The sequence below is a fragment of the Pongo pygmaeus genome, chromosome 8, assembly GCF_028885625.2.
Source record: "Pongo pygmaeus isolate AG05252 chromosome 8, NHGRI_mPonPyg2-v2.0_pri, whole genome shotgun sequence".
Taxonomy (NCBI): domain Eukaryota; kingdom Metazoa; phylum Chordata; class Mammalia; order Primates; family Hominidae; genus Pongo; species Pongo pygmaeus.
In genome coordinates this window covers 40,744,713-40,760,484 of record NC_072381.2, presented here as the reverse complement: position 1 = coordinate 40,760,484, position 15,772 = coordinate 40,744,713, and positions in this window count along the sequence as shown.

Below are 15,772 nucleotides of genomic sequence, written 5' to 3'. Positions count from 1 at the left end.
CAGATTCTACAAAAGGTGTGTTTCAAAACTGTTCTATCCAAACGAACGTTGAAGTCTCTGAGTTGAATGCACTCATCACAAAGGAGTTTGTGAGAATGCTTCTGTCTAGTTTGTATGTGAAGATATTTCCTTTTCAACTTAATCCTCAACACGGTCCAAATATCCACTTGCAAATACTACAAAAACAGTTTTTCAAACTGGTCTATCAAAGCGAAGGTTCAACTCTTCGAGTTGAATTCACTCACCACGAAGAAGTTTCTGAGAATGCTTCCATCTAGTTTTTGTGCAATGACATTTCCTTTTGCAGCATAGGCCTCAAAGCACTCCAAATATCCACTTGCAGATTCTACAAAAAGAGTGTTTCAAAACGGCTCTATCAAAGGGAAGGTTGAACTCTGTGAGTTGAATGCACAAAGCAGAGGGAACTTTCTGAGAATGCCTTTCTCTAGTTTCTAAGTGAAGGCATTTCCTTTTCCAGCATAGGCCTCAAAGCACTCCAAACATCCACCTGAAGATGCTAGAAAAAGAGTGCTTTAAAACTTCTCTCTCAAAAGAAAGTTTCAACTCAGTGAGTTCAATGCACACATGACAAAGACGATTCTGAGAATGCCTCTGTCTAGTATTTAGGTGAAGAAGTTTCATTTTCCAGCAGAGGCCTCAAAGGGCTCCATATATCTACTTGCAGATTGTGCAAAAAGAGAGGTTCAAAACTGCTCTTTCAAAAGGAAGCTTCAAGTCTGTGAGTTGAATGCACTCATCACAAAGAAGTTTGTTAGAATGCTTCTGTCTAGTTTGTATGTGAAGATATTTCCTTTTCCAGCTTAGGCATCCCAAAGCTCCAAACATCCCCTAGCAAATTCTGCAAAAAGAGTGTTTCAGAACTGTGCTCTCAAAAGGAAGTTTCCTCTCTGTGAGTTGAATGCATAAAGCCAGGGTAGTTTCTGAGAATGCTTCCGTCTAGTTTTTATGGAAAGATAATTCCTTTTCCAGCATAGGCCTCAAAGCGTTCCAAATATCGACTTGCAGATTCTACAAAAAGAGTGTTTCAAAACTTTTCTATCAAAAGGAGGGTTCAACTGTGTGAGTTGAATGCAGAAAGCACAGGGAAGTATCTGAGAATGCTTCCGTCTAGCTTCTAAGTGAAGTTATTTCTTTTTCCAGGGTAGGACTCAAAGCACTCCAAATCTCCACTTGCAGATTCTACAAAAAGAGTGTTTCAAAACTGCTCTATCAAAAGGAAGGTTCAACTCGGTGAGTTGAATGCTCACATCAGGAAATGTTTCTGAGAATGCTTCCGTCTAGTTTTTATGTGAAGATATTACCTTTTCCAGTGTTGGCCTCTCGGCACACTAAATATCCCTTGAAGATTCTACTAAAAGAGTGTTTCAAAACTGCTATAGCAAAAAGAAGTTTCAACTCTGTGAGTTGAATGTGCACATCACAAAGAAGTTTCTGAGAATGCTTCTGTCTAGTTTTTATGTGAAGATATTTCCTTATCCAGGAGAGGCCTCAAAGCGATCCAAGTATCGACTTGCAGAATCTACAAAAAGATTGTTTCAAAACTGTTCTATCAAAAGGAAGTTTCACGTCTGTGAGTTGAATGCACTCATCACAAAGAAGATTCTGAGAATGCTTCTGTCTAGTTTTTATGTGAAGATATTTCCTTTTCCAACATAGGCCTCAAAGCACTCCAAATAAACACTTGCAGATTCTACATAAGGAGTGTTTCAAAACTGTTCTATCAACAGGAAAGTTCAAGTCTGTGAGTTGAATGCACTCATCACAAAGAAGTTTGTGAGAATGCTTGTGTCTAGTTTGTATGTGAAGATATATCCTTTTCCAACTTAGGCCTCAAGGCGCTCCAAATATCCACTTGCGAATACTACAAAAACAGTGTTTCAAAACTGGTCTATCAAAACGAAGTTTCAACTCTGTGACTTGAATGCACTCACCAGAAAGAAGTTTCTGAGAATGCTTCCATCTAGTTTTTATGCAATGACATTTCCTTTTGCAGCATAGGCCTCAAAGCGCTCCAAATATCCACTTGCTGATTCTACAAAAAGAGTGTTTCAAAACTGCTCTATCAAAGGGAAGGATGAACTCTGTGAGTTGAACGCACAAAGCACAGGGAACTTTCTGAGAATGCCTTTGTCTAGTTTCTACGTGAAGATATTTCCTTTTCCAGCATAGGCCTCAAAGCACTCCAAATGTCCACCTGAAGATTCTACTAAAAGAGTGTTTCAAACTTCTCTATCAAAAGAAAGGTTCAACACTGTGAGTTCAATGCACACATGACAAAGACGTTTCTGAGAATGCTTCTGTCTAGTTTTCATGTGAAGATATTTCCTTTTCCAGCAGAGGCCTCAAAGCGCTCCATATATCCACTTGTAGATTCTACAAAAAGATTGATTCAAACTGCTCTTTCAGAAGGAAGTTTCAAGTGTGCGAGTTGAATGCAGTTTGTGAGAATGCTTCTGTCTAGTTTGCCTGTGAATATATTTCCTTTTGCAGCATAGGCCCCCAAAAGCTCCAAACATCCCCTAGCAAATTCTGCAAAAAGAAGGTTTCAGAACTGCGCTCTCAAAAGGAAGATTCCTCTCTGTGAGTTGAATGCATAAAGCACAGGGTAGTTTCTGAGAATGCTTCCGTCTAGTTTTTATGGGAAGAGATTTCCTTTTCCATCGTAGTCCTCAAAGCGTTCCAAATATCGACTTGCAGATTCTACAAAAAGAGTGTTTCAAAACTGTTCTATCAAAAAGAAGGTTCAACTCTGTGAGTTGAATGCAGAAAGCACAGGGAAGTCTCTGCGAATGCTTCCGTCTAGGTTCTAAGTGATGTTATTTCCTTTTCCAGGGTAGGACTCAAAGCACTCCAAATCTCCACTTACAGATTCTACAAAATGTGTGTTTCAAAACTGCTCTATCAAAAGGAAGGTTCAACTCGGTGAGTTGAATGCGCACATCAGAAAAGTTTTCTGAGAATGCTTCTGTCTAGTTTTTGTGTGAAGATATTTCCTTTTCCAGCATAGGCATCAAAGCGACCTCGTAATCCCATTGCAGATTCCACAAAAAGAGTGTTTCAAAACTCTTCTATCGAAAGGAAGTTTCGACTCTTTGAGTAGAATGCACACATCGCAAAAAAGTTTCTGAGAATAGTTTAATCTAATTTTCATCGTAATGTATTTTCTTTTCCAGTAGATGCCGCAATCACACTAAATACCACTTGTGGTTTCCACAAAAAGAGTCTTGCAGAACTGTTCTATGAAAAGGAATGTTCAACTCTGTGAGTTCAATCCCCACGTGACAAAGAAGTTTCTGAGAACGCTTCTATCTAGTTTGTATGTGATGGTATTTCCTTTTCCATCTTAAGCCTCAACGCGCTCCAAATATCCACTTCCGAAAACTACAAAAACAGTGTTTCAAAACTGGTCTATCAAAACGAAGGTTCAACTCTGTGTGTTGAATGCGCTCACCACAAAGAAGTTTCCGAGAATGCTTCCATCTAGTTTTTATGCAATGATATTTCCTTTTGCAGCACAGGCCTCAAAGCGCTCCAAATATCCAATTGCAGATTCTATAAAAAGAGTGTTTCAAAGCAGCTCTATCAAAGGGAAGGTTGACCTCTGTGACTTGAATGCACAAAGCCCAGGGAACTTTCTGAGAACGCCTTTGTCTAGTTTCTACGTGAAGACATTTCCTTTGCCAGCATAGGCCTCCAAGCACTCCAAACGTCCACCTGAAGATTCTACTAAAAGAGTGTTTCAAAACTTCTCTAGCAAAAGAAAGGTTCAACTCTGTGAGTTCAATGCACACATGTCAAAGACGTTTCTGAGAATGCTTCTGTCTTGTTTTTATGTGAAGATATTTCCCTTTCCAAGACAGGCTTCAAAGCTCTACAAATAAATACTTGCAGATTCTACAAAAGGGGTGTTTCAAAACTATTCTATCAAGAGGAACGTTCAAGTCTGTGAGTTGAATGCACTAATCACAAGGAAGTTTCTGAGAATACTCTGTCTTGTTTCTATGTGATGATATTTCGTTTTCCAGCATTGGCCTAGAACCGCTACAAATATCCTCATTCAGATGCCACTAAAGGAGTGTTTCAAAACTTCTCTCTCAAAAGGAATGTTCAAGACTGTGATTTGAATGCACTCATCCAAAGAAGTTTCTGAGAATACTTCTGTCTAGTTCCTATGTGAAGATATTTCCCTTTTCAGCATAGGCCTCAAATCGCTCCAAATACCCACTTGCAGATTTTACAAAAAGGCTGTTTCCAAACGGCTCTATCAAAAGGAAGGTCCATCTCTGTGAGTTGAATGCACACATCACAAAGAAGTTTTTGAGAATGCTTCTGTCTAGTGTTTATGTGAAGATATTCCTTTTTCCAGCATAGGCCTCAAAGCGCTCCAAATATCCACTTGCAGATTCTACAAAAAGTGTGTTTCAAAACTACTCTATGAAAAGTAAAGTTCCACTCCGTGAGTTGAATGCACACATCGCAAAGAAGTTTCTGAGAATGCTTCTGTCTAGGTTTTAGGTGAAGATATTTCATTTCCAAGTAAAGGCCTCAAAACACTCAAAATATCCACTTGCAGATTCTACAAAAGGAGTGTTTCAAAACTGCTCTTTCAAAAGGAATGTTTAAGTCTGTGATCTGAATGCACTCATCACAAAGAAGTTTGTGAGAATGCTTCTGTCTAGTTTGTATGTGAAGATATTTCCTTTTCCAACTCAGCCTCAACGCGCTCCAAATATCCACTTGCGAATACTACAAAAACAGTGTTTCAAAACTGGTCTATCAAAACGAAGGTTCAACTCTGTGAGTTGAATGCACTCCCCACAAAGAAGTTTCTAGGAATGCTTCCATCTAGTTTTTATGCAATGATATTTCCTTTTGCAGCATAGGCCTCAAAGCGCCCCAAATATCCACTTGCAGATTCTACAAAAAGAATGCTTCAAAACTGATCTTTCAAAAGGAAGCTTCAAGTCTGTGAGTAGATTGCACTCATCACAAAGTAGTTTGTTAGAATGCTTCTGTCTAGTTTGTATCTGAAGATATTTCCTTTTGCAGCATAGGCCTCCAAAAGCTGCAAACATCTCCAAGCAAATTCTGCAAAAAGAATATTTCAGAACTGCACTCTCAAAAGGAAGATTCCTCTCTGTGAGTTGAATGCATAAAGCACCGGGTAGATTCTGAGAAGGCTTCCATCTAATTTTTAGGTGAAGATATCTCCTTTTCCAGTGTTGGCCTGTCAGCACACAAAATATCCCCTTGAAGATTCTACTAAAAGAGTGTTTCAAACTGCTATAGCAAATGGAAGCTTCAAATCTGTGAGTTGAATGTGCACATCACAAATAAGTTTCTGAGAATGCTTCTGTCTAGTTTTTATGTGAAGATATTTCCTTTTCCAGCAGAGGCCTCAAAGCACTCCATATATCCACTTGCAGATGCTACAAAAAGAGTGTTTCAAAACTGTTCTTTCAAAAGCAAGCTTCAAGTCTGTGAGTTGAATGCACTCATCACAAAGAAGTTTCTGAGAGTGGTTCTGTCTAGTTTGTATTTGAAGATATTTCCTTTTCCAGCATAGGTCTCAAAGCGGACCAAATATCGACCTGCAGAAAATACAAAAAGAGTGTTTCAAAACTGTTGTATCAAAAGGAAGCTTCACGACTGTGAGTTGAATGCACTCATCACAAAGAAGTTTCTGAGAATGCTTCTGTCTAGTTTTTATGTGAAGATATTTCCTTTTCCAACGTAGGCCTCAAAGCGCTCCAAATAAACACTTGCAGATTCTACAAAAGGAGTGTTTCAAAAGTGTTCTATCAACAGGAACATTGAAGTCTGTGAGTTGAATGTACTCATCACAAAGAAGTTCGTGAGAATGCTTCTGTCTAGTTTGTATGTGAAGATATTTCCTTTTGCAACTTAAGCCCCAACGTGCTCCAAATATCCACTTGGGAATACTATAAAAACAATGTTTCAAACTGGTCTATCAAAACGAAGTTTCAACTCTGTCAGTTGAATGCACTCACCACAAATAAGTTTCTGAGAATGCTTCCAACTAGTTTTTTTGCAATGATATTACGTTCTGCAGCATAGGCCTCAAAGTGCCCCAAATATCCACTTGCAGATTCTACAAAAAGAGTGTTTCAAAACTGCTCTATCAAAGGGAAAGTTGAACTCTGTGAGTTGAATGCACAAATCGCAGGGAACTTTCTGAGAATGCCTTTGTCTAGTTTCTACGTGAAGATATTTCCTTTTCCAGCATAGGCCTCCCAGCAATCCAATCGTTCACCTGAATATTCTACTAAAAGAGTGTTTCGAAACTTCTCTACCAAAAGAAAGGTTCAACTCTGTGAGTTCAAGTCACGCATGACAACGACGTTTCTGAAAATGCTTCTGTTTACTTTTTATGTGAAGATATTACCTTTTCCAATACAGGCCTCCAAGCGCTCCGAATAAACACTTGCAAATTCTACAAAAGGAGTGTTTCAAAACTATTCTATCAAGAGGAACTTTCAAGCCTGTGAGTTGAATGCACTCATCACCAGGAAGTTTCTGAGAATACTTCTGTCTTGTTTCTATGTGATGATATTTCGTTTTCCAGCATTGGCCCCGAATCGCTACAAAAATCTTCATTCAGATGCCACTAAAAGAGTGTTTCAAAACTTCTCTCTCAAAAGGAAGGTTCAAGACTGTGAGTTGAATGCACTCATCCACAGAAGTTTCTGAGAATGCTTCTGTCTAGTTCCTATGTGAAAATATTTCCCTTTTCAGAATAGGCCTCAAATCGCTCCAAATATCCAGTTGCAGATTTTACAAAAAGGCTGTTTCCAAACGGCTCTATCAAAAGGCAGGTTCATCTCCGTGAGTTGAATGCACACATCACAAAGAAGTTTCTGACAATGCTTCTGTCAAGTGTTTATGTGAAGAAATTCCCTTTTCCGGCATAGGCCTCCAAGCTCTCCAAATATCCACTTGTAGATTCAACAAAAACTGTTTTTCAAAACTGCTCTATGAAAAATAAAGTTCAACTCTGTGAGTTGAATGCACACATTGCAAAGAAGTTTCTAAGAATGCTTCTGTCTAGTTTTTAGGTGAAGATGTTTCATTTCCAAGCAAAGGCCTCAAAACGCTACAAATAAGCACTTGCAGATTCTACAAAGGCAGTGTTTCAAAACTGCTCTTTCAAAAGGAAGTTTCAATTCTGTGAGATGAATGCACTCATCACAAAGTAGTTTGTGAGAATGCTTCTGTCTAATTTGTATGTGAAGATATTTCCTTTTCCAGCATAGGCCTCCAAAATCTCCAAACATCCCCTGACAAATACTGCAAAAAGAGTGTTTCAAAACTGTGCTCTGAAAAGGAAGATTCTTCTGTGTGAGGTGAATGCATGAAGCACAGGGTAGTTTCTGAGAATGCTTTCATCTAGTTTCTATGTGAAGATATTTCCTATTCCAGTGTTGGCCTCTCAGCACACCAAATATCCCCTTGAAGATTCTACTAAAAGAGTGTTTCAAAACTGCTATAGCAAGAGGAAGCTTCAACTCTGTGAGTTGAATGTGCACATCAGAAAGAAGTTTCTGAGAATGCCTCTCTCAAGTTTTTATGTGAAGATATTTCCTTTTCCAGCATAGGCCTTAATGCCGTCCAAATATCGACCTGCAGATTCTACAAAAAGAGAGTTTCAAAAGGGTTCTAACAAAAGTAAGGTTCAACTCTGTGAGTTGAATGCAGAAAGCACAGGGAAGTCTCTGAGAATGCTTCCATCTAGGTTCTATGTGAAGTTATTTCCTTTTCCAGGGTAGAAATGAAAGGACTCCAAATCTCCACTTGCACATTCTACAAAAAGTGTGTTTCAAAACTGCTCTATCAAAAGGAAGGTTCAACTCGGTGAGTTGAATGCGCACATCAGAAAAGGATGCTAAGAATGCTTCTGTCTAGTTTTTGTGTGAAGATATTTCCTTTTCCAGCATAGGCATCAAATCGCCCTAGTAATCCCATTGCAGATTCCACAAAAAGAGTGTTTCAAAACTTCTCTATGAAAAGAAAGGTTCAACACTGTGAGTTCAATGCACACATGACAAAGACGTTTCTGAGAATGCTTCTGTCTAGTATTTATGTGAAGATATTTCCTTTTCCAGCAGAGGCCTCAAAGCGCTCCATATGTCTACTTGCAGATTCTACAAAAAGACTGTTTTAAAGCTTCCCTTTCAAAAGGAAGCTTCAAGTCTGTGAGTTGAATGCACTCATCACAAAGAAGTTTCTGAGAATGCTTCTGTCTAGTTTGTATGCGAAGATACTTCCTTTTCCAGCATAGTCTTCAAAGCAGTCAAAATATCGACTTGCAGATTCTACAAAAAGAGTGTCTCAAAACTGTTCTATCAAAAGGAAGCTTCAAGTCTGTGAGTTGAATGCACTCATCACAAAGGAGTTTCTGAGAATGCTTCTGTGTAGTTTTTATGTGAAGATATTTCCTTTTCCAACATAGGCCTCAAATCACTCCAAATAAACACTTGAAGACTACAAAATAGTGTTTCAAAACTGTTCTATCAAGAGGAACGTCCAAGTCTGTGAGTTGAATGCACTCATCACAAAGAAGTTTCTGAGAATACTTCTGTCTATTTTCTATTTGATGATATTTCATTTTCCAGCATTGGCCTCGAAGCGCTCCAAAATCCTCATTCAGATGCCACTAAAAGAGTGTTTCAAAACTTCTCTTTCAAAAGGAAGGTTCAAGTCTGTGAGTTGAATGCACTCATCACACAGAAGTTTCTGAGAATGCCTCTGTCTACTTTCTATGTGAGGATATGTCCGTTTCCAGCATAGGCCTCAAATCGCTCCAAATATCTACTTGCAGATTTTACAAAAAGGCTGATTCAAAACGGCTCTATCAAAAGCCAGGTTCAACTCTGTGAGTTGAATGCACACATCACAAAGAAGTTTCTGAGAATGCTTCTGTCTAGTGTTTATGTGAAGATATTCCCTTTTCCAGAATAGGCTTCAAAGCGCTCCAAATATCCACTTGCATATTCTACAAAAAGTGTGTTTCAAAACTGCTCTATGAAAAGTAAGGTTCAACTCTGTGAGTTGAATGCACACATCGCAAAGAATTTTCTGAGAATGCGTCTGTCTAGTTTTTAGGTGAAGATATTTCATTTTCCAGCAAAGGCCTCAAAACGCTCCAAATATCCACTTGCAGATTCTACAAAAGGCGTGTTTCAAAACTGCTCTTTCAAAAGGAAGGTTCAAGTCTGTGAGTTGAATGCACTCATCACAAAGAAGTTTCTGGGAATGCTTCTGTCTAGTTTGAATGTGAAGATATTTCCTTTTCCAGCATAGGCCTCCAAAATCTCCAAACATCCCCTAGCAAATTCTGCAAAAAGAGTGTTTCACAACTGCGCTCAGAAAAGGAAGATCCCTCTTTGTGAGTTGAATGCATAAAGCACAGGGTAGTTTCTGAGAATGCTTCCGTCTGGTTTTTATGTGAAGATATTTCCTTTTCCACCATAGGCATAAAAGCGCCCAAGTAAGCCCTTGCAGATTCCACAAAAATAGTGTTTCAAAACTCTTCTATCGAAAGGATGTTTCGACTCTGTGAGTATAATGCACTCATCGCAAAGAAGTTTCTGAGAATAGTTCAATCTAGTTTTCATCTTAATGTAATTTCTTTTCTACTGGATGCCACAATCGCACCAAATATCCACTTGCATTTTTCACAAAAAGAGTCTCGCAGAACTACTCTATGAAAAGGAATGTTCAACTCTGTGAGTTCAATCCCTACATGACAAAGAAGTTTCTGAGAATGATTCTGGCTAGTTTGTATGTGAAGAGATTTCCTTTTACAACATAAGTCTCAACGCGCCCCAAATATCCATTTGCGAATACTACAAAAACAGTGTTTCAAAACTGGTCTATCAAGAGGAATTTTCAAGTCGTTGAGTTGAATGCACTCATCACAAAGAGGTTTCTGAGAATACTTTGGTCTAGTTTCTATGTGATGACATTTCCCTTTCCAGCACTGACCTCGAGGCGCTCCATAAATCCTCATTCAGATGGCACTAAAAGAGTCTTTCAAAACTTCTCTATCAAAAGGAAGGTTCAAGTCTGTGAGTTGAATGCACTCATTACATAGAAGTTTCTGGGAATGCTTTTGTCTAGTTTGTATGTGAAAATATTTCCCTTTCCAGCATAGGCCTCAAATCGCTCCAAATATCCACTTGCAGAGTTTTCAAAATGTCTGTTTCCTACTGGCTCTATCAAAAGGCAGGTTCAACTCTGTGAGTTGAATGCACACATCACAAAGAAGTTTCTGAGAATGCTTCTGTCTAGAGTTTATGTGAAGATAGTTCCTTTTTCAGCACAGGCCTCCAAAAGCTCCAAACATCCCCTGGCAAATTCTGCAAAAAGAGTGTTTCAAAACTGTGCTCTCAAAAGGAAGATTCCTCTCTGTGAGTTGAATCCATAAACCACAGGGTAGTTTCTGAGAATGCTTCCGTCTAGTTTTTATGTGAAGGTATATCCTTTTCCAGTGTTGGCCTGTCAGCACACCAAATATCCCCTTGAAAATTCTACTAAAAGAGTGCTTCAAATCTGCTATGGCAAAAGGAAGCTTCAACTTTGTGAGTTGAATGCGCACATCACAAAAAGTTTCTGAGAATGCTTCTCTCTAGTTTTTATGGGAAGATATTTCCTTTTCCAGCAGAGGCCTCAAAGCGTTCCAAACATCGACTTGCAGATTCTACAAAAAGAGGGTTTAAAAACTGTTCTATCAAAAGGAAGCTTCACGTCTGTGAGTTGAATTCACTCGTCACGAAGATGTTTCTGAGAATGCTTCTGTCTAGTTTTTATGTGAAGATATTTCCTTTTCCAACATAGGCCTCAAAGCACTCCAAATAAAGACTTGCCGAGTCTACAAAAGGAGTGTTTCAAAACTGTTCTATCAAGAGGAACGTTCAAGTCTGTGAGTTGAATGCACTCATCACAAAGAAGTTTCTGAGAATACTTCTGTCTAGTTTCTATGTGATGATATTTCGTTTTCCAGCATTGGCCTCGAAGCGCTCCAAATATCCGCATTCAGATGCCACTAAAAGAGTGTTTCAAAACTTCTCTATCAAAAGGAAGGTTCAGGTCTGTGTGTTGAAAGCACTCATCACGCAGAAGTTTCTGAGAATGCTTCTGTCTAGTTTCTATGTGAAGATATTTCCCTTTCCAGCACAGGCCTCAAATCGCTCCAAATACCCACTTGCAGATTTTACAAAAAGGCTGATTCCAAACGGCTCTATCAAAAGCCAGGTTCAACTCTGTGAGTTGAATGCACGCATCACAAAGAAGTTTCTGAGAATGCTTCTGTCTAGCGTTCATGTGAAGATATTCCCTTTTCCAGCATAGGCCTCAAAGCGCTCCAAATATCCACTTGCAGATTCCATAAAAAGTTTGTTTCAAAACTGCTCTATGAAAAGTAAGGTTCATTTCTGTGAGTTGAATGCACACATTGCAAAGAAGTTTCTGAGAATGCATCTCTCTAGTTTTTAGGTGAAGATATTTCATTTCCCAGCAAAGGCCTCAAAACGCTCCAAATATCCACTTGCAGATTCTACAAAAGGAGTGTTTCAAAACTGCTCTTTCAAAAGGAAGGTTCAAGTCGGTGAGTTGAATGCACTCATCACAAAGAAGTTTCTGAGAAAGCTTCTGTTTAGTTTTTATGTGAAGATATTTCCTTTTCCAGCATAGGCCTCAAAGCATTCCAAATATCGAATTGCAGAATCTACAAAAAGAGTGTTTGAAAACTGTTCTATCGAAAGGAAGCTTCAAGTCTGTGAGTTGAATGCACTCATCAGAAAGAAGTTTCTGGAATGGTTGTGTCTAGTTTTTATGTGAAGATATTTCCTTTTACAGCAGAGGTCTCAAAGCGCTGCATATATCCACTTGCAGATTCTACAAAAAGAGTGTTTCAAAACTGCTCTATCAAAGGGAAGCTTGAACTGTGTGAGTTGAATGCAGAAGGCACAGAGAACTTTCTGAGAATGCATTTGTCTAGTTTCTACGTGAAGATATTTCCTTTACCAGCATAGGCCTCAAATCACCCAAAACGACAGCCTGAAGATTCTATTAATAGTGATTCAAAACTTCTCTATAAAAAGAAGGCTTCAACTCTGTGGGTTCAATGCACACATGACAAAGACGTTTCTGAGAATGCTTCTGTCCAGTTTTTATGTGAAGATATTTCCTTTTCCAGCAGAGGCCTCAAAGCCCTCCATATATCCACTTGCAGATTCTACAAAAAGAGTGTTTCAAAACTGCTCTTTCATAAGGAAGCTTCAAGTCTGTGAGTTGAATGCACTCATCACAAAGAAGTTTCTGAGAATACTTCTGTCTAGTGTTTATGTGAAGATATTCCCTTTTCTAGCATAGGCCTCAAAGCGCTCCAAATATCCAAGTGCAGATTCTACAAAAAGTGTGTTTCAAAACTGCCCTACGAAAAGTAAGGTTCAACTCTGTGAGTTGAATGCATGCATCGCAAAGAAGTTTCTGAGAATGCTTCTCTCTAGTTTTTATGTGAAGATATTTCCTTTTCCAGCATACGCCTCCACGCGTTCCAAATATCGACTTCCAGATTCTACAAAAAGTGTTTCAAAACTGCTCTATCAAAAGGAAGGTTCAACTCTGTGAGTTGAATGCAGAAAGCACAGGGAAGTCTCTGAGAATGCTTCCGTCTAGGTTCTATGTGAAGTTATTTCCTTTTCCAGGGTAGGATTCAAAGCACTCCAAATGTCCACTTGCAGATTCTAGAAAAAGAGTGTTTCAAAACTGCTCTATCAAAAGGAAGGTTCAACTCGGTGAGTTGAATGCACACATCAGAAAAGTTTTCTGAGAATGCTTCTGTCTAGTTTCTGTATGAAGGTGTTTCCTTTTCCAGCATAGGCAACAAAGCGCCCTAGTAATCCCGTTGCAGATTCAACAAAAAGAGTGTTTCAAAACTCTTCTATCGAAAGGAGGGTTCGACTTTGTGAGTAGAATGCACCCATCCCAAAGATGTTTCTGAGAATACTTCAATCTAGTTTTCATCGTAATGTATTTTCTTTTCCACTAGATGCCGCAATCTCACCAAATACCACTTGCAGTTTCCACAAAAAGAGTCTTGCAGTACTGCTCTATGAAAAGGAATGTTCAACTCTGTGAATTCAATCCCTACATGACAAAGAAGTTTCTGAGAATGCTTCTGTCTAATTTTGAGGTGAAGATATTTCACTTCCAATCAAAGGCCTGAAAACTCTCCAAATATCCATTTGCAGATTCTACAAAAGGAGTGTTTCAAAACTGCCCTTTTAAAAGGAAGATTCAAATCTGTGAGTTGAATGCACTCATCACAAAGCGGTTTGTGAAAAATCTTCTGTCTAGTTTGAATGTGAAGATATTCCCTTTTCCGGCATAGGCCTCCAAAAGCTCCGAACATCCCCTGGCAAATTCTGCAAAAAGAGTGTTTCAAAACTGTGGTCTCAAGAAGAATATTCCTCTCTGTGTGTTGAGTGCATAAAGCACAGGGTAGTTTCTGAGAATGCTTCCGTCTTGTTTTTATGTGAAGATATTTCATTTTCCAGTGTTGGCCTCACATCACACAAAATATCCCCTTGAAGATTCTACTAAAAGAGTGTTTCAAAGCTGCTCTATCAAAGGGAAGGTTGAACTCTGTGAGTTGAATGCACAAAGCACAGGGAAGTTTCTGAGAATGCCTTTGTCTAATTTCTACATGAAGATATTTCCTTTTCCAGCATAGGCTTCAAAGTACTCAAAACGTCCACCTGAAGATTCTACTAAAAGAGTGTATCAAAACTTCTCTATCAAAAGAAAGGTTCAATTTTGTGAGTTCAATGCACACATGACAAAGACGTTTCTGACAATGCTTCTGTCTGGTTTTTATGAGAAGATATTTCCTTTTCCAGCAGAGGCCTCAAAGCGCTACATATATCCACTTGCATATTCTACAAAAGAGTGTTTCAAAACTGCTCTTTCAAAAGGAAGCTTCAAGTCTGTGAGTTGAATGCCCTCATCACAAAGAAGTTTGTGAGAATGCTTCTGTCTAGTTTTTATGTAAAGAAATTTCCTTTTCCAACAGAGGCCTCAAAGCGCTCCAAATAAACACTTGCAGATTCTACAAAAGTAGTGTTTCAAAACTGTTCTATCAAGAGGAACGTTCAAGTCTGTGAGTTGAATGCACTCATCACAAAGAAGTTTCTGAGAATACTTCTGTCTAGTTTCTATGTGATGATACTTCGTTTTCCAGCATTGGCCTCGAAGCGCTCAAAGATCCTCATTCAGATGCCACTAAAAGAGTGTTTCAAAACTTCTCTATCAAAAGAAGGTTCAAGTCTGTGAGTTGAATGCACTCATCACACAGAAATTTCTGAGAATGCTTCTGTCTAGTTTCTATATGAAGATATTTCCCTTTCCAGCATAGTCCTCAAATCGCTAAAATTATCCACTTGCACATTTTACAAAAGGCTGTTTCCAAACGGCTCTATCAAAAGGCAGGTTCAACTCTGTGACTTGAATGCACACATCCCAAGGAACTTTCTTAGAATGCTTCTGTCTAGGGTTTATGTGAAGATATTCCTTTTTCCAGCATAGGCCTCAAAGCGCTCCAAATATCCACTTTCAGATCCTTCAAAAAGTTTGTTTCAAAACTGCTCTATGAAAAGTGAGGTTCAACTCTATGAGTTGAATGCACACATCGCAAAGAAGTTTCTGAGAATGCTTCTGTCTAGTTTTTAGGTGAAGATATTTCATTTCCCAGCAAAGGCCTCAAAACCCTCCAAATATCCACTTGCAGATTCTACAAAAGCAGTATTTCAAAACTGCTCTTTCAAAAGGAAGATTCAAGTCTGTGAGTTGAATGCACTCATCACAAAGAAGTTTCTGGGAATGCTTCTGTCTAGTTTGAATGTGAAGATATTTCCTTTTCCAGCATAGGCCTACAAAAACTCCTAACATCCCCTAGCAAATTCTGTAAAAAGAGTGTTTCACAACTGCGCTGTCAAAAGGAAGATTCCTCTCTCTGATTAGAATGCAAAAAGTATAGGGTAGTTAGTGAGAATGCTTCCGTCTAATTTTTATGTGAAGATATTTCCTTTTCGAGCATAGGCATCAAAGCGCCCTAGTAATCCTCTGGCAGATTCCACAAAAAGAGTGTTTCAAAACTCTTCTATCGAAAGAAAGGTTCGACTCTGTGAGTAGAATGCACTCATCTCAAAGAAGTTTCTGAGAATAGTTCAATCTAGTTTTCATCTTAATGTATTTTCGTTTCCACCAGATGCCGCAATCGCACAAAATATCCACTTGCAGTTTCCAAAAGAAGAGTCCTGCAGAACTGCTCTATGAAAAGGAATGTTCACCTCTGTGAGTTCAATCCCTACATGACAAAGAACTTTCTGAGAATGCTTCTGTCTAGTTTGTATGTGAAGATCTTTCCCTTTACAACTTCAGACACAACGCGCTCCAAATATCCACTTGCGAATACTACAAAAACAATGTTTCAAAACTGGTCTATCAAGAGGAATGTTCAAGTCTGTGAGTTGAATGCACTCACGACAAAGAAGTTTCTGAGAATGCTTCCGTGTAGTTCTCATGTGAAGATATTTCCTTTTCCAGTGTTGGACTCTTAGCACCCCAAATATCCAATTGCAGATTCTAGAAAAAGTGTGTTTCAAAACTGCTTTATCAAAAGGAAGGGTCAACTCGGTGGGTTGAATGCACACATCAGAAAATGCTTCTG